Here is a 21,436-nt window from a genome sequence, read left to right as displayed (position 1 = left end):
TCAACCATGGTGTCTTACAGGTTTGGCAAAAAAGGAAAAGAAATATTTTCCCTTAATGGCAGGATTTTGAGGGCTTTCCTTTTTATTTTGTATATGTTCAGTGCTAATACACCACTCCTGAGGGTCAGCAGAGGCTCATGGGGCTTCAAGGGATCCCCTGTTTCAGGGCGGATGTCCAGGAGAGGGCGCAGCCTGAGTCCTCAGAATCCTGGCAGGGGTTACCGGGAAGGCTCGGTTTTGGGGGTAACAGAGGAAGGGGAGTGGGTGGGAGAGTCAAAACGTTGCCGAGAAGACCCTCTCCAGCTTATGTAATCACTCTAAGGAGAGAGAGAGATGGGGCTCAGAACGAGTTCTAGCTGCTTGTCAGGTGAAGAGAGCTGATGTGAACGACACTTTCCTCCTCTGCTTCCTGCCCTGCTTTTTTGTTCTTTGTTTCGTGAATAATGTGAATACAGGAGCCTCATACAGGAGTTATTTTTACAAGGTCTCTTCTCTGCTTCAGATGACTCAGAGCCAGGGCCTCCTCTTGAAGAAGTTCCTTGGGAAGCGCTGGAGAGACAATGAGTCCTAGGTGATCTGGGAGTCAGGACTGGGTGTCCTGGCCCCTGACCCATCTGGGTCTTCCTTCTCTCTTGGAGCCGTGTCCACTGGAGGGAGGAGGTGAGGGCTGGAAGGAAGGTCTTGCTGAAGGCCAATGCTGCTCTGGTTTCCCTGTCTGCCCAGCCAGCCCTGCCATTTTCTCACCATCCTTTTCCACTTCAGCAGAAATGACCAGGCCTGTTTGCCAGTCCGGAGGAGGACAGAGGGCACTGTCCCCAGGTGGATGCTGCAAGCTACCACTGCTAGACGGTGGGGTTTGCAGAAGGCTGGTGGCTCTAATCTAAAGGCATGAAAAGTACCTGGGCAGTGGTCACCAGGCACTAAGGGAGAAGGGGGGGGGATTAGAGGAACCCGTTTTCATGTCTCCCACTGCCTCCACTGCCCTCATTACTACAGAGTAGGAACTGCATCTTACTCTCTTCCTCCCAAACACCATGCCCAAAACTAAGACCCAGTGAATATTCAATAGATGAATAAATGAAAGGGACGCCCCTTTCTGTGGGTAAAGCTGAACCACCTGGACATGCGTGTAGAGGATGGTGGGTTCTGCATCTGCTTCAGAAGGTATTCAGCACACGGGCTGGAGGTTGTCACCACTTTTAGCACAGACATTGGCTGATATGAGTCCTCGTAAGCACTCAGGAAGGCAGGGGTCTTGTGTCCATTTTACAGAGGACCCAGGAGATGGGCTGGCATGCCCAGTGTTACACAATTAGTAAGAGGCACCGCTGGATTCCTGTGTCCTAAACCTGGAGACTCCTGGGCTGTTTCCCTGACCCTGTGTTGCTCCGAAACCTCAGAAACCCCAGAAGTAGAGACCTTCCTGCTTTTCCATGCCCTCCTTCACAGCTCAGTGCCATCCTTCTAGGAAAACTAGCCCATACCCTTCTGCTCTGCCTCTAGCGGAATGCCTGGGTCTTATCCTTCTACTGTCCAAACCCTTGGAAAAATTATGATGGGAAGGCCCTTCTCAGACTCCTTGTCTCATGGCTTTGGAAAAAGAGGGACAACTAGGGAATGCTCCCTTTTTCCTCCTTTAAGTCTGCCTTGACCCCCAACTCCCTTTCCCACCATCTTCTCCCAGATCACACAGTCCCCAGCTTGAAATCCAAGTTAATCATTTGGAACTCGGCATGCCTTTTTCCACAGAAGTCGCTTGAATATGATGCTTGGTCTACCCATGATGTATCTGAGATAGAATATTAATAGCAGTGGCCAAGTGGTATTGTTAATACCAATGATCTTGTTAATTAATTAATTAATTAAGTCATACCCGCTCCTGCCTGGAAGACCGCAGCAGCCTCGTGACTCGTCTGGCCTTTCCACACTTGTCCTCCTACATCTTCTTCTTTATGTGAAAAGGTAATCAAGCCCTATCTCCCGTCTGCTTGGAGCTGTCTGGTGGTTTCCTGTCTGGAGACCTGGCCCCTGCCTGCCTCGCTGGCTCCCAGCCCACCTTGTCCGCCCCCACCACCAAGCTCCTTTCACCCAAGGCCCCCTGCTTGGCCCTCTCTTGCCTCCTTGAATTACCTGGTCTCGGCCCAGATGTTACCTCTTCAGGTGACCTCAGATACCCATCCCCTGTCACCCCTCTGTCCCCTCACCCCGGCTTCTTTCCTTCATGACCCTTACCTGCCCCTGCTGCACTGCCGGTATTTAGCACTTGTGTGCTGTCTGTCTCTCCACTGAATGTCAGTGTCACAGGGGTAGGGGTGTGGTTTCTCTTACTTACTGCTGTGTTTCCAACACTGGAAGAGTACCTGACACATAGTAGGTACTCAATAAATACTTTGACATAAATAGATGCATGATTAAATGTTATATCTACACCTATCCGACAGGCAGCTTGTGGTTGGTTACCTGTGGAATTTATCTCACATTCCAAACAACAAGGCCAAAAATGAATGTCTACCCCTCCCAGCCCTGGGGGTTTGAAGTGTAAGAACTTCATTTTACTAATGAGTTTGTAGATGATTCTGGAAACCAGTACTGCTTACACTGCATTCTTGGCAAAAATAGACACCTGTTTGCTCAGACAGTAGTTCTTGGGGTTCTGAATTTGGCAAAGGAGGGGGTGGGGCACTTTGGTCTTGTGAGTCTCCTGCCACCAGTTTTACTGAAAATGACTATATTTTCTTCATTACTGTAACGCAGGGTTTCTCACATTGGCACTGTTGACATTTGGGACCATGTAACTCTTTCTCGCAGGGACCATCCTGTGCACTGTAGCATGTTCAGCAGCACCCCTGGCCTCTACCCATTAGATGCCCATTGGACTCCCCAGCTGTGACACCCAAAAATGTCTCCAGGCATTGCCAGATGTCCCTCAGGGCAAAAGCACCCCAGTTGAGAGCTACTGCTTATCCATATGCTGGAAGCCCTGCACAGCAAAGAGTTATGCTGTCCTGAATGACACAAGCACCAAGGTGGCAATCCCCTGCCGCAGAACAGCTCCGTCCCACAGCTCTCCTTGCAACACTGGCATGTCTGTCCTGCTCTGTTCAGTATAGTTGCCACTAGCCACGTGGGGCAGTTGAGCATTTATAATGTGGCTAGTACAACTGAGGAACTGAGTTTTTAAGTTCATTTCATTTTAATTTAATTCATGTAATTTAATTCATGTAATTTAAATAGCCACATGTGGCTGGTGGCTGCTCTATTTGACGGCACAGCTCCAGAGAGCCCAGTGCCGCCCTCACATTAGTGTGCATGCAGATCATCTGGGGGAGGGCAGCATCTGACTCAGCAAAGGTGTCCCAGCACAAACTGGCTTTGAAGTCTCCTGTTTTAATAAATTATAATGTGAAATCTTACAGTCTATTGCATAGTATGCAGCTGGACCTGTTTTAATTAAAAAACAAAAAATGGGGAGATTTCATCCCAAATATTTAAGTGTATTTGAGGAACACATAAGGTTAATCCTGCAGCTCTGAGGATAAAGGTATAACCCAGGGCAAGAGGACAGAGGCGTGTCCAGGAGGGGGGCGGTGTGGGGAGCCCTTCATGAAAGGAATAGTATTCCTCTATAACAATGAGCATTTTGTTTCCCTCTTCCGGAATTTCCTTAAATTTAATCTCTGGGGTGGGAAACATTACGTTTAAATGATACATTGTACACACAAGCAAAGGGAGCAAGGTCCTACTGTAACTCCCTGGGCCACTTGGAAATTGCTGTAGGATAAAGCCCAGCACCCATGGCCTCCTTAAGTCAGAGTGCTAGGCCGTGGTCATGTATTACAACCCCCTGGCAAGCTTCAAACACTGTTATTTTATAGGTATGTGGTGGAAATTAGGCAAATGTGTGTTTTTGAAGCTCCCCAGGTGATTTTACATGCAGTCAGGATTGGGAACTGCTGTACTTGTCCATTGGACGCACTGGTGACAATAGCAGGCTTGGCCCATGCCCTAGTAGGGCTTACAGTCTGGGGAGACCAACTTGTTAACCACATAGTTAATTAATTGTAACTGTGGTAAGTGCTGCTGTACACTTACATTTCTGGAAGGCCAAGGAAGTCTCACTGCTGCTATAACCTGAAAGCTTAACTAGATATCAATGAGCGGGGAGCATTCTAGTCAGGGAGACCCGCATGTGCAAAGACCCTGGGGTAGCAAAGAGCTTGGAGTGGCTGAAGACCTGAAAGACAGCCTGGTCGGAGCTGTGGGCAAGTGGGTGGGAGACCTGAGGAGGTTAGAGAGTGGATGGCAACCTGCCATCCATTGTCAGGCTACAGTGAGTTGGAGCCACTCGGATACTGACGTGAATGGCCAGACTTCTGTGTCTGGAATAACCAGGTGCGTGAAGGCTTCTATCTCATAATGGTCTGGGCAGGAACTGCCTGCTCCTGTGCATAACTTCTTTTCTCACCCTCTGTGGGGGTGGAAGTGGGGCAACTATTGGAGGGAAAAGGGGTGTTTCCTCCACATCTGGAAAGCTTCCAGGCTGCCTCTGGCCATCAGGGGAATGGGTCTCACATGCAAATTCGATCTTCTTCCATGTCACCTAGTCTCGACATAGGAGAGCTCATCTGACAGAATGGTTGGCCCCCAAGCGTCAGGAGTCTAAGATTTCTCGTTGCATTGATTACTTTCCACACCGTTTGTTAGTTGTTCTTAGATTAAACTACAGAGTTAAATCCTCCTCCTCCTCGTTTTCCTTTTCCTCCCCCTCCGTATTTTCCTTCTTTTTAAAATCTATGCCAATTTCTAATCTATTGTGGGTGGCATGGAGGGAATTCTTCACACCTCATTTCGTCCTGCTTCCCATTTCAGAAGCTCCGTTGTGTACATTCTGTGTCCCCTCCACACCCCTGGCTGATCTCCCCATCCCACCCTCTGTCTGGGAGGGATGTGAGCTGTTCTTTTCATTTCAACTGCCTTGTGGCAACAGAGAACTCTTCCTCTTTGGTTTGAGCCTCTCGAAACCCATTTAAAGTGTTCATTTATGTATATGAATTATTTTCTTCCCAAGACTCTTTCAATTTTCATTCCCTCCTTAACTCTGACAACAGTGCAGTGCATAAGGAGGCACTTGTCACTGCAAGTGTGCAGAAGGAAAACGGAGGCCTAGATAGCAGCGTGGGGCAGTGGGAAGATTCTGGCCTTGCCTGGTGGCTTCCTGGCTGTGGATCCTTGGAAAAGCACACTGCCTTTCAAGGCTGTGTCCTCCTTGGTTGTGTGGGAAGAGATAAGTCAGATTTCTGTCCCCAAAGGGTTGTGTGGTGGTGGAGAAAATAGGAAGGGCTTCCAGGCTCCGTGTCCTGTCTCCACCACTCAGTTTTGCGGTCTTGGACAAGTCGGCAGACCTCCGTTTCCTCTGTAAAATGATGATACCGGCTGCGACTGTGCAGGGTGGTGGTTGCTGTTGGAATTGCCATCTGGGAAGTCCCAGCTCCCTACCCAGCTTGTCTTGGCCTTCAGGGTGGGGTAGCTGTTCCATCTCCTCTGCCATCTGGGCCTTGGCTGGTAGTCCGTAGGATCCCCAGTCATTAGTGATGGAGCTAGAGCTAAAACCCAAGTCTGCTGTCTGCTGGCCCAGAGCCTGGCTGGAGCTCCCGGATGGCATCTGGATTCGCCCGGAGGAGGAGGCTGAGCCTGGAACAGACGAGGTCAGACTCCGTGAGGGTCAGCCTTGGGGCAGAGTGGGACTTCCAACTGCAGCAAGATGGCTGGGGAACACTTGGGGACCCTCCCTGAGAAATGGTGAGTCCTCGGGGACACCTGGTCAGTGAGGGGTGACCCCTGAGCCCTTGCAGAGTGGCCCTGTAGCCCTAGTACTGGCTGGGCACTCATTGTGTGGATTCCTGTTGAGTTTTGCACTGAGGGAGAGGCATGGCTGTCCCTACTAACTGGTGTGCACTGATGGTAATTCTGCCACTTATCCAGGTCTGTTGGGAGCTGTGTGCTCAGTGTGGGGCCCACGTTCTGTTAGTCTCCCTGAGACCCTTGCAAGGAACACACTTGGTAGCCCAGTTTTACAGAAGAACAAGGCCAAATGGCCAAAGAGAAGCAGGGCCAGATTTGAACCCTGGTCTGCTTGGCCCCAGGGCTCATGTTCCATGCACAAAACTGTATGACCTTCTTTTAGGTAGCATCTACCATGAGGTTTCTCCAGCAGTAATTTTAATCATAGAATGCTCATCCACATCCTCAAACCCACACTCACTTCAGTCTTATGCCAGCATTGACCAGTTGGTCTTTACCGTTGGCCAAAGTTAAATTTAGCTAAGTTACCACTGTTGAAGAGAAAATACATAAAAATGCTAAAACTTGTTATACATGGGAGGGAAAGAAAGGAGGCCCCAATATTGGATGCCTTGTGGCTGCTCAGGATGAGGGAGGATTGAGTTGGTATGCACTTTATATTGCTGGCTCATCGTAGATGATTTCTTGAACCCTTCTTGAGAAACCTGCACCTCTGTAATGCTCACCTTGTGTACTGTAGTGATTGACGCATGGTGTGGGGTCAGGACCCGATCTGACTCTTATTAATGACCTCCTTTCATAGCCAGAAGGGGCCATGCTCTTTTCTCATCAGAGGACCTTTGCACAGGCTGTTCATTACACCGACAACACTGTTCATCACAACCACATCCAGTGGTTTCCGCCACTGGACTGTATGCTCCATGAAGGCAGGGACCACACTGGTTTCTGTTGTATGCCTGCTGCCCTGCACTTGAGCCTGGTGTGTACTAGGCACTCGGGTTAATACTGAGTTGGGTGGATGAATGTGTGGTGAAGAGATGGATTGAACTAGTTATTTCCTTTCCCTTTACTCCAGCCAATATGCTCTTCTTAGCAGGGGAGGGGAATTGTAATTTCCTGCTGATATGACTCTCTTGGGCCTCTGAGGAACCCATCTTGAGAACCTCAGAGTCTAGCCCAGCATCTGACATAGAGTTAGACAACCAGTAAAGTTGACTGTGTCCCTCTGTCAAGCATAACTCTTGCCCATGAGACAACTGGCTGTGGACCTTTGCACAGGCTGGTGTGCAAGGTTGCTGTGAGCAAGGACAGTTCATGTATTCTTTGAAGCAGTGAAGTTCATTCCTCACTCCCATCCATGCCGTGGTTTAGCTTCTCAGGATGCTCTGCTATTCAGTTTGCCAGTTACTCTATTGACTTATTTGTCCATAAACACTTATTCCCATAACCTTCTCTTCTCCAACATTCAGAGATAATGATATACAATCTTTGTAACATCACAGGCCTCACTTCAAAAGCATTCTGTTGCTATAGGAATGTTTATGATGTGCTTATCGCTAAAATTTCATGAGCAACAAACTCCCAAATTGCAGATGATTTAGCATTTGAAGCAAGGAGTGAGAGTGTAAGAGTGTTTGCATTAAGAAAAAAAAAAAAGGCTTTGAAAAAGAAAGTTTTTCTCCTGTAGAGTTATGTTCTTCTAAAGTTTAAAAATAAGAACTACTTAAAAGCTGGGAGTTTAGAGGAATGAGCACTTTCTTTTAAACATTCAAATGGGTGAAAATGACTTGTAATCTCTCCCTCAAGTATTAAGGCAACAGGCATTTAAAGGCTTTTTTTGGAGCTGGCTGTCACAGACAAAGGATTTCTCAATTTAAGAAAATATCATTTTTATAGCATTAAGTAGTAGGAATGAACACCAGCAACCATCTTGACATTTTGGAAATGATTTATTTTCTGAAACATCCTCATCCATTTTCATAGATGACGCTTTGTTCTTCCCATCTGGGATGGCAGCTGCAGCTGGGGTGGCCATTGTTAGGGTTAGGGAGCAGTTCAGGGTTCCAGCCACAGCTTTTGACCAGGTTCCGTGAGCCTCATGCTCTGTTACCTGAGCCAGCAAGACTCCGTGAGCCACTTTCCCCGAAGTCCCTGCTGTGGCCTTCCTCCCTGGGGAGAGACTCTCTGAACCAAGACATCAGCCAGACATCTTAGGGCAGTTGGACTCTGTATACACTTTTACTCCAGTGATGCTGCCCAGCTGTGGTTCGTGGAATGGTGCTGGCCTGCACGCCATTCAGAAAGCAAAGTACAGACACTAAGAGTGAGCACTTCGAGACTTTCATCCCGATTTGACAGAGTAATCTGTTGAGTCGAGTGATTAAAAAGTGGGCTTGCATCTTGCATGAATATTTTTTCATTTCATTTTTCTAGCAGTTTAGTTTTATGATGTTATGAAAGTATTCATCTGTGACGATTGGAAAACAAAACAAAAACAAAGACACCTCGTCCTTTATCACAAGTAGTTTGAGAAGCCGTGTGTGGTGGCGCTTGTGAGCTGCCTCTGCTCCCCTGTGGGACAGGCAGGCTGTTGAATGAATTTGGGGAAATCACGGCACTTACCAAATTATATTGTAATGGAACACGGGTACCTCTCTCTCTCTTTCCCTCTTTCTCTCTCGCTAGACCATTTCTTGAGAGGAGGGGGTGCATCTAATTCATCTTCGTTAGCCCCATTCTTTAGAGGCCTGCCTGCTCCCCGGTGAGAGGGGTGCGTGAGGCCAGCCTCGGGAACTCCCTGGCCTTTTAGATAGTGTCCTCTGCAGGCTGGCGATGGAGAGCTAAGAGCAAGCGATTAAGAGTGATCATTCCTTCTCTTTTCCTCACAGAACCGGGTCTCCTCTTCCCACCTGCCCAGCAGCATGAGAGCAGCATGACTGGCCAGCCGCAGGAGAAGCCCCCAGAGCCAGGCCCCCAACTCAACCATCTGTGGCAGAGGTCAAGGTGAGCTTGCTTCCATTCCCCTGGAAGATTTAGGAATTTTCGTTAACTGATTTTTTTAATTGAAATATATTAGAATTAACTAATTGTACATGCTTTTGTCATCCCTCACCATGTGCTGGAAGAATGGGATTTATTGGCACATGGGTAGATGAAGAAAGTGCACAGCAGCCTGGCTGGGCAAAGCGTGCTCACTGTGGTTAATGGGAGGCCAGTGGCGGAGCAGAGAGGACACAGAACTGAGCCTTCAAGGCCTAAGCTCCTATGAGTCCTCTACCACCTCCTGAATCTGGGACATTGGGCAGATCTTTTAGGGGTTGGCTATCCAGGGAATTTGGGATGAAAGAATCTCTGGAATAAGTTGGAATTAGAAGGAAGGTCAGTCCCATAGTCTGGGAGTCCCAGCCATCCTGGACAGAGACTCCTGTCCCATGCAGGGTCATAAGGAGCCTTAGAGGATCACCTTGGCCAATTCCCAACCCATATTGAACAGGGAAAATTCTTCCTAATTTAGGGACAAACGCTTCCTCTCTGTAATTTCTGTCTGCTCTCTGCTGTGCCATTTGGAACCACAAAGACTAGGCTTTCAAAGACTTCCTCCATGTGACTCTGTCTTTGGATTTGGAGATGGCTGTCATTACTGTTTTGCTTTTTTGTATAAATTCTCCCTAGAGACTGGTGCCTCACCTTGTCCTTCAGTACCTCCAGCGTCAGCCCTTTCGGTCACTCACTCAGGCTGTGCCCCCCTCAGCCAAGAAACCTTCATTCACCATTCCTGCTTCAGTACATATTAAGAGCCTTTTTTGTGACAGTCTCTGTGCTGGATTCTGGAGATAATCAATGAACAAGATAGCGTCTTTGTGTTTTTTAAGACAAAAAAGGTTTGGATCCTCAGAGGAGTTTGAAATAAGCATTGAACTGCTTCTGTGTGCTCCTTTTCATTATTTTATCCCTTTTCAACTTTTTTCTGAAATGTTGCACAAGTACTTGTAAAAAATGTACATTCTCTAATTATGGGATAGTTCTCTCTATGTGATCAGCAAAATAAGTTACTCATTGTGCAATCATCTGTAATATATCCTTTTGTGTTTTTGTCTGATTGATCAATTAGTTATTGAGAGAGAAATGTGTTTAAAAATCTCCCACTGGATTTGTCAATTTCTCCTTGTAGTGCTGAAATTTTTGCTTTATATATTTTGGGCATGGATGTTCAGAATTGACATATTTTATTGATTCATTTCTACCATCTTTACATACTCTCAATTTTCTTCTGCACTTCCTTTTTGGTTGAGGTGTATTTTTTCCCCCTCGTTTCATTTTCCATTTTCTTATTTGGAAGGTGTATGCTCCATATCTGCTCTTTCAGTGGCTACCCCAGCTATTTCAACAGGCTTACTTAACATAGTTTAAAATTCATCAGTGTCTTTACCTTGTTCCCAAGCAATACAAGAACCATAGGCTGGATTAATTCTAGTCACTGCTTCTCCCAGTTACATGTCATTATTATCCTGTATTTTCATTTTCTCTTGTTTTTTTCCCTACAAATTAGACATCATTTTATAGAGTTTGTATAGATTTACCCACATACTTACCAATATCTTTTCTTACCATGCTTTCCATGAATCTGAGATCATTTTCCTTCTGCTTGAAATAAAACCTGAGCATTATCCTTTAGTGGGAGCCTGTTGGCAGTAATTTTTTTTCTGCTTTGGTTTGGCTTGGTTTTTGGTTTTTGGTTTGCTTGAAAATATCATTATTTTGTTTTCAGTTTTAAAGGTAGTTTTACTGGATGTATTCTCATTGAAGCCGCTCCTTCACTGCCGCTGGCTTTGAATGTTGCTATTGAGAAGTTGGCTGTCAGTTTAACTGCTGTTCCTTTATAAGCAGCATTTCTCTGGCATTTCTCTCTGGCGATGTTAAAGAAGTTGTTTTCTTTGTTATTCGGCAGCTTCATTATCACGTAACTAGGTGTAAGTTTCTCTGTCTTTATTCTACTTGGATTTTTGATGGAATTTCTAGAGCTAAAAATGGGTGTCTTTCAACAGTTCTGGAAAATTCTCACCCTTCATTTCTTTGAATCTTCCTCTTGCCCATTCTCTCTAATATCACCTTCTGGAACTCCAGTTAGATTTATATTAGGCCTTCTCATTCTTTTCTTTGTATCTTTTTTAACTCTGTTTCATATTTTCATCTCTTTGTCTCTCTACTAAGCTTTGAATAATTTCTTCAAATCTGTCTTCCATTTAATTTATTCTGTGTCTCAGATACTGTTTATTCATATTCCTTTAGTTCTTTTATTTATCATTTCTAGAAGTTCTGGTCTGTTATTTGTCAAATCTCCTTGGTGATTTTTCTGGTCTCTTATTTCTTGCTCATATTTGCAAACTTCTTTTTATTTCTTTAATATACTGAAGAAGCTATTTAAAAATTATAGAATTCATGTCTGGTAATCCCAGTATCTGAAATCTTTGCAGGTCTGATTCTGTCGTCTGTTGTTTCTGCTGGTTAGTCCTCGGTGCCTTGTTCCCTGTGAGCTATTCATTTTCCTTGCAACTTTATCTTCGAAAATTATTTGAGAAATGGGTTATATTAATTTTTATTTTCATCCTAGAAAGGATTTGCATTAACTTCTGCTGATTGTCTTGGGGCATTAGCAACCAAAAATCACTTTAAATTAATTTTCTAGCTGCCTCTTTCCTAGCCATGTAAGCAGTATGAATTCAAGCTATACACCTTTGTGAAGTCCAGCTGTAGTTACAAATTTTCAGAAATGACTTTCCCACTTTCTCCCCAGCCCAAGGTCAGATTTCCTTGCAGTCCCCATCAGTGTTGTTTGTACATTTATTTCCCATTCAGTAGAGCCTTTTAGGGTCACAACTATATGGAGGACCTAGGCTTTTCCTGTTTCCTGAACACTTTGCAGCTCTCATGGGAAACTGAGAATCTCTAGGGTTCAACAGGAACCCTTAGGTCAAGTCAGCTTTGCTGGTGGCTCACCTCCTCTAGTCCCTGCTTTTGGTCTGTTTTTGGTCTTTGAGGAATCCTTCCATTTGTACCAGCTCAGCAATGTGTATACAATTTTTATATTTAAAATATTACCCAGTGTGTTCATTGTTTCCATTAGGATGGTCAAGTGGGGTGTCTGGTCTGTCGTATTGACACAAAGTATGTCCCCTTTCATCCCCACCATAGCCCTGTGGGGCAGGAATTCCTATTCCTTGTTCACAGAAGAGCAAACCAAGGCCCAGGGAGGCAGGGGAGTGGACTGTGGTCAGAGGGCCGGCAGATGACGGACTGGGAGGGAGTATGTCCCTCTTGTGCCCTTTTTCTCCTCCCCAGGATGACTGTTGACCATTTGGGGGGATTAGCTTTATGCTCACAAAGGATATGAGTTTCTACCAAAATGCTTTAAATAGCTGGGCAGCTTTGTAAAATGTGTTTATCAATCTATTGTTTATCTTCCTTAAGAGAGGAAATGGCTTCTGCATATTTTGTGGCTTATTTCTCCATTGGTTACCAGCAGTTTCGCTCCTTCATTCCCACTTCACACAGCCCTCCCGGACCCAAAGCCAGACCATGTGCACCTTGTCCAGACCCCAGCGCCACACCCTCCACCTAGGCTGTTCTCTCCTCCTTCTTACTTAATTCCCATCCCTCCTGCTCTTGGACTTTGTCTCCTGAACGTGCCCTTTTCAGTGGAGGGGAGGCCGCAGAGCACCATGGTTAGGTTTTTGGGGCTTTGAGGAAAGAGGGAACAAACTGAGTGTGCACCTGACCAGCTTAGTCTCTCCAAGCTTCAGTTTCTTCATCTGTAACATGGGGGCAGTGGACAGAGCTGTTCAAGGACTAAATGAGACAGTGTGTGCAGAGCTCATGAGAAAAGCTTGTAGCATCTCAGTACTCAGTCCGTGGTAGTCGATATTATTATGACTAAGAACAGACCCCTTGAAGGCCTATGCTCTTGTTCACTGATGCTTTTAGGCTGACAGGCAGTTTACGAAATGTGTGAAAGTGGAGGCAGAAATTGAGGGGCAGTGTGGGACTCTCCATCTTACTATTATGTTCTTCAAACTGGGATGATTTTAAAAATAATCTGAGAGTAAACAGAATACACTGGTCTGACCGATGTTTGCAAAGGATGTAAACCATGGGTTCTGGGAATGGTGCCCCCCAGCATCTCAGCCTCCCCTCCAGGTTGTGCCCTTTGTTTCAGAGCCATGAGGGGGCTGGAGCCTCATGATATCAGTAACTGGAGAATAATTTTCCCTTGTGGAGCCTTGAGATCAAGGGATGATACAACCTCTCTTCTGGACTCATGGCCAGCAGGGGCGGGAGTGGTGGTCTTCACTGTCCATGTTACTTCCATTCTTAGAGCTGACATGGTGCTTTTTATTTCATACACTCCCTTCTAGTAGTGGCTTTATATCACTCTGAGATTTGTATCACTTCCTGCTCTGATGTCTATCAGGCAACAACTTTTCTCAACACCTGCTATTTGTAGTGACAGCTTTGTGTCCAGTGGTAGAAAAAAATGTATACAGTTGCTTTGACCCTAAAACTGCTCTAAAAAAAGAACACTATTCATTGTAAAGGACTTTATGACCAAAAAAAAATGCATAAAAGATAAACTGTCTTCATAAGATTGTCAGGTACTCAGAGTGGGTTTCCCCAGGGGCCAGCACTGTGCCTTCCAACGGTCGGGGAAGGCTGGAGGAGGCAGATGGAACTGAGCCTAGGGGTGAGTAGGCAGGAGCCTTGTACATTCTGGCTGGAAGTATGAGCTGTGGTGTAGAGATGAGTGTTCTCATGAGCCAGTGGGACAGCAGCTTCTTGGAGAGCTATTCCATTTGCATATCAAAAGCCCTGAGAAGTCCTGCAGTTAATGTTTGAACTGTGTTTCACCAGGTTTCTCAAGTGTGTCTGACCCCTCATGGCTGATGAGCGTAGCGGCCTTGAGTGGATTTGCACTTGTCTTCTGTCTCTAACAAATGCTTCCGTTCACTCTGGGCCAACAATTCACTTTCATAAAACAGTGATTGGCAATTTTCTTTAAACACTCAGTATGTGAGTACCAAAAAATTATTTGGAGTCAACTGCTTGTCTTCTTTTTCCAAGTGTTGCTCAAATAATCTGTAAGGATAAGGGTTTCTAGGAGCCTGAGCAGCCACGTTGGAGGAGTTAGGGAAGGGCTTCCTTGTCCTCTGCAATTCCCAAGATGATGTGTTGGATAGTCTCTACCCAGCCAAGGGGCCAGGCCCAGCCCCACCTCCGCCTGCAAACCTCAGAGTCTATTAAGAGCCTCCCTCCTGATGATGATTCATGTTTCCTGTCCCTCCTCCATCCTAGTTACTCAGAGCTGAACCAAGATTGATTACTTATACCATCCAACTGGCTTTGCCCAAGGGAGGTCAACTGGTAGATTAAATACTCTTCAATGGGTGTCACCCCAGGCTGAGGTCTCCTTCTTGGCCCAGCCCAGTGGCACAAGGAGCTGCCTTAGGTGCACATGGGAAGACACAGGATCAGGGGAGGCTTGTCCAGCTGAGCCTTTGCAAGTCAGAGCCAGTGGGACCTCCTTGCAACCGGTCAGGTCCAACCTCCTCATCCTGTGGCAGCTGAGTCTGAGGTGCAGGGAGGGGAAGTCATTTGCCCAACAAGGTCACAGGACCAGTCTCCTTTTCTGTTTGGTCCTGGTTATCTTTATACTGGGTTTGCATTTCCTGAATACACAGCAGCTGGGTGGGGGTGGGGGTGGAGGGCAGGGGAAGTGGGCTTAAAAGAAGCCCGTCTGAGAATGTTTAAATTTCTTGTGAGTGTCCCATGAAGAGGGAGATGATCTGTGTGGCACATAATCAAGAGGAGAGGGAGAGACTTGGTCTTGGTCCAGATGAGCAAGAGTGGAGGGAAAAAGAATAAAATGAGAGCCATTCAGAGACGGCTGTGACATTTTCCCCAGTGTACCAGAAATAAATATGGAGTTTGTCTCTTCGCCCTTCCATGATGCCATCTTGTTTGTATTTTTGGAGAACTCCCACGTCACGTGGAGGCTGTTGTCGTTTGTGTGGCAGTGGTCCTGCGTCTCTTGGGTGTTCTTCGGCCTCACCCCAGAGTCTTTGGCTCTTGTCTCCCCCAGGTTTGCTCCTACTGGCCAGTGCGAGCCTTTGGAAATCTCTTCCTCCCTAGGAGGTTCCAGAGCTTAGCTCATGATGGAAATGCAGCTTCCTGCAGGGCTCACCTCACAGGAAAATAATGGGTGTGAGAGTGTCCTCAAAATGTTAATGGTGAGGTTAGTCTTGTTTTTCCTTCTCTAACACCTGCCTGGCATGAGCTCTGAGGGAGTTAGGAACTTCCGCCGGGGAAGGTCAAGTTTGCCCTTCAAATCAGGTGGCAGATATGGGCCACCAAAGCCTTCCAGGCTGCCTCCCTGGGACAGCCCCACCAGAGAGGGTGTCCCAACTTCCTCAGGATGGCTGGTGTTAAAGCAGGCCAAGAGGCTGTATCTGTATGTAAGGCAGCTGCAGAGATGGACAGAGTTACTGCCCACTTCCTGCACTCTGAGAGCTGGGGGCCCTCGTGAAACAGGAAAGAAGTAGACTCTCTCCTTATCTGGTGTCATGGAGGAAATGAAATGACTCTTTCCGGGTAACTGGGACACGCCCCTTTAAGCTTTCTTCTTAAATGATAACTACAGATATTGTTCAGCTTAGACAGCCCCTGAATAATAGCATCTCTCCTCTCCTGGGGTCTTGGACAGCTTGAGAGCCCAACCCGAGGGCAGACACCTCCTTCTTTCCCAGTAACCACGCTGGAGAGCATGGTCTGACCTGTGGCCACACTCAGAGTCCCTCTCAGACACCCGCTGAGCTGCATGGACCCACGGAGAACTGGAGGCCTCTGCTGCAGGGGCTGCCGCCCCAGAGAGCCTCCTCCAGTGATGAAGTCACATGAGCACCAACAGTCTCCTGTTTCTCTCGCTGCCCAGTGAGCAACATACCAGATGCACTTGGCCTTTCCAGGGTACGTCTTCCACGTGTGGATCTGCGTCATGGATCACAGTGCACGCACTGGATGAAGGGTGCCTTCAGGGTGTCGGAGTGGTAAGGCGGGTGGTCCCCTCACCAAAGGGCCCGGACTGTTGAGGCTTCCTTGTGGATGGTTTTCTCTCTTCCTGACCATGTCTACTTCCACTCCCCTGAGCCCCATTGTGGTAACTGAAACAAAGGGAGGGTGAAGGTTGACCAGGAACAAATAACCAAACTGATTCAATCAAGACTGAGTCACCGAGCTGATCTAAACAGTACCCAAGTCCAAACAAAACAGCAGAAACCTCACCCTGAGTGCTGAGACTCTGAGTCTTCACTGGGGGCCACATATGTCCCGTACGTTCTCTTGTTTAATCTTCACAAAAAACCTGGAACAATAAGTAATGTTATTCCTCCTTTACAGATGTCAAAACTGAGGCTCGAAAATAAAAAGATGAGCTCGGCCTGCTGGGCTCTCACTGGCCAGTAGAAGGTTAAGATTTGAACTCTTGTCTTCTGACTCCAGAACCAGCACTCTTGGTGTTCCTGTGGGGGAAATGCTGCCATATAACAACTCATGTGTTTCGCTCCAGTGAGAAGTCCCTGATGGGTAAAAAAAAACTTACCAGGTAGCTGGAGCTCAGCCTTTAAGCCTAGAAATAGAAAGGTTTTTGTTTTTGTTTTCGTATAAAGTGCATCAGCTTCTTTTTCATATTTCCAAGTTCATGGCTTTATGCTAGAAGGTTGAAGGTTGCTAGGAGCTGATGGCCAGATTCCCAGGGCTTGTCTACACTATGTGTAAACTAGTTCTGTTCAACTCTCCAGAACTCCAGGAGAAAGTTGGAAGGATCCAACTGGGGGAATTAGCTTCCTGCTGGTCAGATGTGTGACGGGATACAAGAGACACTGCCAGATATCAGGGGAAGGCGCATCTGTTGGCATCAGACGTCTGGAGGCCTGGCCCTTTGTCACCAATTGTGTGGCCTTGGGCAGATCATTTCCTGCATATTAATTTCCTCACCTTTTAAATAAGACAGTTCTGACCTCACAGGTTTGTTGTGGGAACAGAATGAAATAGTGTGTCTGTGCTTTGTAAGGCACTTTCCAGATTGATACTGTTGGCCATGAGGATGTGTACGCCCCCCCATGAATGCCTTCAGGTCCGTATTGGGGAGCCCACCCTGGGTCAGAGGGTTTGTAGCTGTGGCTCAGGGCTGCCTGCCATGTTCTGAGCTCCATGAATGTCAGGTAAGCGTACCCCGTGGTCCCCAGGGCAGGGCACTCTACATTGGCACCGACCTTCTCGTCCCAGGCCTATTAAAGAGACAGAGCCTTGAGCTTCATACTCCTCTGTTCAAAAAGGGAAAGAGAAAGGAAAAAGAAAGGGGACAAAGAGAAAAACTGATTTTCTTTAACCTGTGGCTTTTTCCCTTTCTCCCTTCCATACTGTGAGTGGAATTGCCACTTTGCTTTTTTTTTTTTTTTTAATTAAAAAAATGGTGTTCTCGGTGTTAGAACATAGTATTTAGACATGTTGAACTGACAGGTGATGGGTGTGTTAGTAATACACCATCCCCACAAATCACATTCCCAGGGTTGGTGGGGAGATTTGCATGTGAGTGTGTGTCGTGCATACCGCTGGACAGCTCGAAGTGACTGGGGAGGCTCCAGTGACCCCTTCAAAAGCAGCTCCTGTGGAAGGCTGGCCAAAGGACGTGCTGGCCCTTCGGAGGGGGAGCAGAAGTCACCTTCCATCGTGAATTGAGGGGATCTTCTCCGTGGTGTCCTGTGGAAGCAAAAGTTCTCTCCTTCCTCCCTCCTTCCCTCTCTCATGTCCTTAGTGCCCAGTGGGTGTCATGTATCACACTGACTTCCAAGCACAGAGTTGATGAGGCGGCCCTTAGAAGAGGTCCCAGTCTGATGACAGAAGCAGATAGCACAGTTGGAAGCGATGCACCAAGTGGTATCATAATCACACACAGAGTCCTGGACCCTTCCCTGCTTACTCTCCAGGTGTCCTTCCTGGTAGCCCTGCCTAGCTCACCACCCATTGTCAGGGAATTCACAGACCTCTCTGAACCTCAGAGCCCGGGGTCCAGCTGCCTCAGTGACGGCTCCTGTTGTAGGTCTCCAGGTGAAACTGAACTTGGACAGTGCTCCCTGTCTCCACAGGGGTGCGTGCCTGACATAGAAGTGTCATCTTGATGATCCTCCCTCCTGTCAGGGTCACTCTGAATGCTCCTCAGTCACCACGCACATCCAAGTGCCTGGCATGGCCCATAGCAAAGCCAAGACCCCACCATATCCCCACTCACCTTCCTCCAGCCCCTGTTCTGCACCAGGAGTCCACAGACTATGATCTGTGGGCCAAATCTAGCCACTGCCTGATTTTGTATGGCCTGTGAGTTAAAAATGGTTTCTACCTATGAACATTTGATGAAATAAGAACATGGACTTTGAACTCTAATTAAGCATAATGTTATCCCTCTAAAAGATTTCCATTCTTCTCATTAGCAGAGCTGTATTACAAAAAACTATACTCAATTATTATTACATTTTGAGTTTCCTCAAATAATTCATAAAAATTTGTTTTTTCTCTTACTTTATTAAGTGTCTACATCATAGATTCAATTTTGCCACCTGGCTGCAAAACCTAGAATGTGTACTACCCAGCCTTTTACAGAAAAGGTTTGATGACCTCTGTTCTACACTGTGACCTTGTCAAAGTAGAAGCTGATTGATCAGTCTCACATACTTGCACAGATACACACACACACTGCTCAAAACTCTTTAATGCTGCTTTGACTCTGTCTGGAGTACAGCTTTCCACACCATGTTAAATTTCCCTGTTTAAGTCCTGCTCATCCTTCAAATCATGGTGTCACCATGACTTCCTCGGAGGATCCTTCCCTGACCTTTCTGCTAAGGTCCCTGCCCTTTATTATAGCTCCTCATCACAGTCCTAGAATTACATTTGTCGGTGTCTGATGCTCCCCCTCACACACTGCAAGCCCCACATGTCAGGTACCCACCCCCATCATGTGCACTGTGCCTGGTACATGGTAAGCACTCACTAAACATTTTGTTACAGTGAACGGCTAAGAATCAGGGGAGGCTCCATAAAAGATACTACGTTTGAACAGGAACTTGTAGACTGAGAAGATGGAGCATGAGAGAAAAAGATTGCAGGCAGAGGAACCTGCGTTCTGGAAACAGCAGCTCTGCAGGTCTGGTGCTCTGGCTATGAATGGGACAATGAGGTAATGGGGGCCAGTGACCAACAGGATATCTGTCCCAGTAGTTTTGAGGGCTCCCAAGGGTGACAGAAAGTATAGCCAGAAGAGAGAGCAAACCCAGAAAGGGTATGATTCCCCTCTCGAGTCCGTGAGGCCTCTCAGTAGCCGTTCTGTGGATGGAACCAACCTTTGTGGGCTTCCCACCACCCACACCTTAAACTTAACAGTGGGACTCTCAGGTGACCAGATTGTTCCCTTCCAACCTTGTGCTGTCATACTTGAATTCTTAGAAGCATCTGTGAATTAAAGCAAACGGCTTTTCTTCATGTGGCATGCTGTGGTTTGAAACAGGGCTCTGCAGACAGACCCGATCCCAGCAGCCCCCAGGGGCTCACCTCTTGCAGGCTGTCTCCCAGTTTGCTGCCTTGCTCTGATCACTCTCTGCTTCCCCACCCTCAGCAGTTCCCCACAGCCCTGGGAGCCCACTCACAGTGCTCCGGAGGCAAGGCGTCTCCTGGACCCTTGAACGGGGACCACCTCTCATCTGACTGAGAAGTCTGGTTCCCCTCAGCACCTGCCAAGCCTGTGGTCAAACTTCAGTTCGGGGACTCCAGGGTAGCAGGAAATCTGAGGTGGGCTAGGAGGCCCTGTGTCTGGCTGCACTGAGCCACTGTTTGGCATAGTGCCAGACATGGGGCACAGGCTGGTCCCAGAGATGATAGGCCTCTAGCTGCTCTCGCAGTGGTCACACCAGTGGAAGGTGGAGGCGTGAGTAGTGGGCCAGAAACCAGCCCACAGGGGCCTGGAGAAGAGAGTGAGTCCGGAAGTAACTGTTAGATGGCCCCTGGTCCCAGACACAGAGGTCCCTCTGCCTTGTTTCCTGACTTCCAGAATTCCCCCAAAAGTCTTAGAACTCTGAGCCAGAAAGGGCCATGGGGCTTGCTCGTCTAAGCCCCTTTATCTTACAAGTGACAAGCCAGGCCAGGGCACTGCCCCACGACGGGGCCTGTGTTGCCGCGGCAGTTTACAGGTGGCCTAAGTATGGCCCCGACATCATAACCGGAGCATCTTCCATCTGAGAGCCGGCAGGAGAGTCAGGAGAGCCCAGCAGACACCCAAGCACAAGAAACTAACTCACAGTTACTCACATACATGGGAACATCACTGACGCTTAGTTTGTTACCCAGCGAGCTGTGAGCTGTTTTCCAGAAAGAAGGGGGGTGGTTACCCCTAGACACTCACTGCTTCTGGGGGGCCTTGGGTGTCCAAAGCATTTTTCAGATACAGTCTGATGTTTTGGAAGGCCACAGACCAAAGCCAAGCCACCTGCTCTATGTGGGAACTGAACCCCTGACCCAGGAGTTCACCTGGAGCCCTAGGTGGGGAGAGCCTGCAGGCTCCCAGGTGGCAGTGCTGTCTGCTCCCCTCCCCGCCGTCCTCTGCAGAGTGAGCTGGTCTGTGCCCCTGATGTGCTGGAGGCTGTCTTGGCAGCTTGGCCCAGGGTCCTGATTGTGACTTGAGTGATAGGAAGGGAGCCCTCAGGGGCCTGCCTTGTGTTTTCTTAGATTTGTAATCCACTTTGAGGCTGGGGGCATGGGGGATCTACCCACCAGCCAGCACAGCTTCCCATCCATCTTCATCCCCTGGACCTTCAGCAGAGTGGCTGGAGGGAAATCTCCCATTCTCCCAGCCCTGCTGCCCTGCCCAGGACAGCCATGGGGCTGGGGTTCCCTTATCTGGCTGCAGTTCCGAGTGTTGATTCACAAGGTCCATGTCCCAAGTCCTCGGGGGCAGGAGTGGAGGAGTCCTCCTGGGACCCGAGGCCCAGACCCCTCCAGCTGGACACCCTGTGGAGAGTCCCTCATCAGTCCCCAACAGCGGGGGTCTGCCTGCTGTGCCTCCTGGGCCCTGGCTGAAGTGATCTCCCCCCTCCTGCAAAGCCCTTCTCCACCTCCTTTGTGGGAAATTCCCTGGAGTCTTTAGATGCCCAGCCCCCACCCCCTGGACTGTGAGTTTAAAGACACAGGTTTGCAGGGTTTTATCTTCCCATGTCTGGGCCATGAATTCTGTAATCCACTCATCTGCAAGCCTGTTGGGGCCCATGGCTCTGACCTGGACTCCTGACAGAGGTAGGTCTTTAGGATGGCTGCTAATTGTTCTGAAATTCTCCTAGTAGCTCCCCCTTAGAAGCATGATTATGAAGTAGCATTTGGGTCTCAGGGACTCACATGTGGATAAGAAGCCAACCACAAATTGGAGGGAGGCTTCGTGGAGGAGTCAGGCAGCCCAAGTGGACCTCATCCCTGGCATGCCCTGCTCACAGCCTCCTGCCTCTCTGCCTTTAGGCTCCAAGGTGTCCTACGTTAGGGGTGTCGT

At 47.9% G+C, this 21,436-nt stretch overlaps 1 protein-coding gene across 26 annotated transcripts in view; it reads left to right on the top strand.

Annotated features, from left to right (window-relative positions):
• Positions 1–21,436, top strand: part of TRERF1 (transcriptional regulating factor 1) — a 186,536-nt gene that overhangs the window by 115,319 nt on the left and 49,781 nt on the right. For 22 of the 26 annotated variants that reach the window (XM_037005603.2, XM_073225126.1, XM_037005599.2 and 19 more), the window contains one exon: positions 8,691–8,805. The gene's annotated coding sequence lies outside the window, so the exon portion shown is untranslated. Of the gene's footprint in view, positions 1–5,505; positions 5,800–8,690; positions 8,806–15,556; positions 15,820–21,436 lie in introns of those variants that run through there. The other 4 variants (XM_037005595.2, XM_073225125.1, XM_073225132.1 and 1 more) reach the window with 2 other exon arrangements.

The sequence above is a fragment of the Manis javanica genome, chromosome 16 (assembly GCF_040802235.1).
Source record: "Manis javanica isolate MJ-LG chromosome 16, MJ_LKY, whole genome shotgun sequence".
NCBI classification, from domain to species: Eukaryota; Metazoa; Chordata; class Mammalia; order Pholidota; family Manidae; genus Manis; species Manis javanica.
Note: the sequence above shows the minus strand (reverse complement) of the source record. Positions and strands in the feature narration are given on the sequence as shown.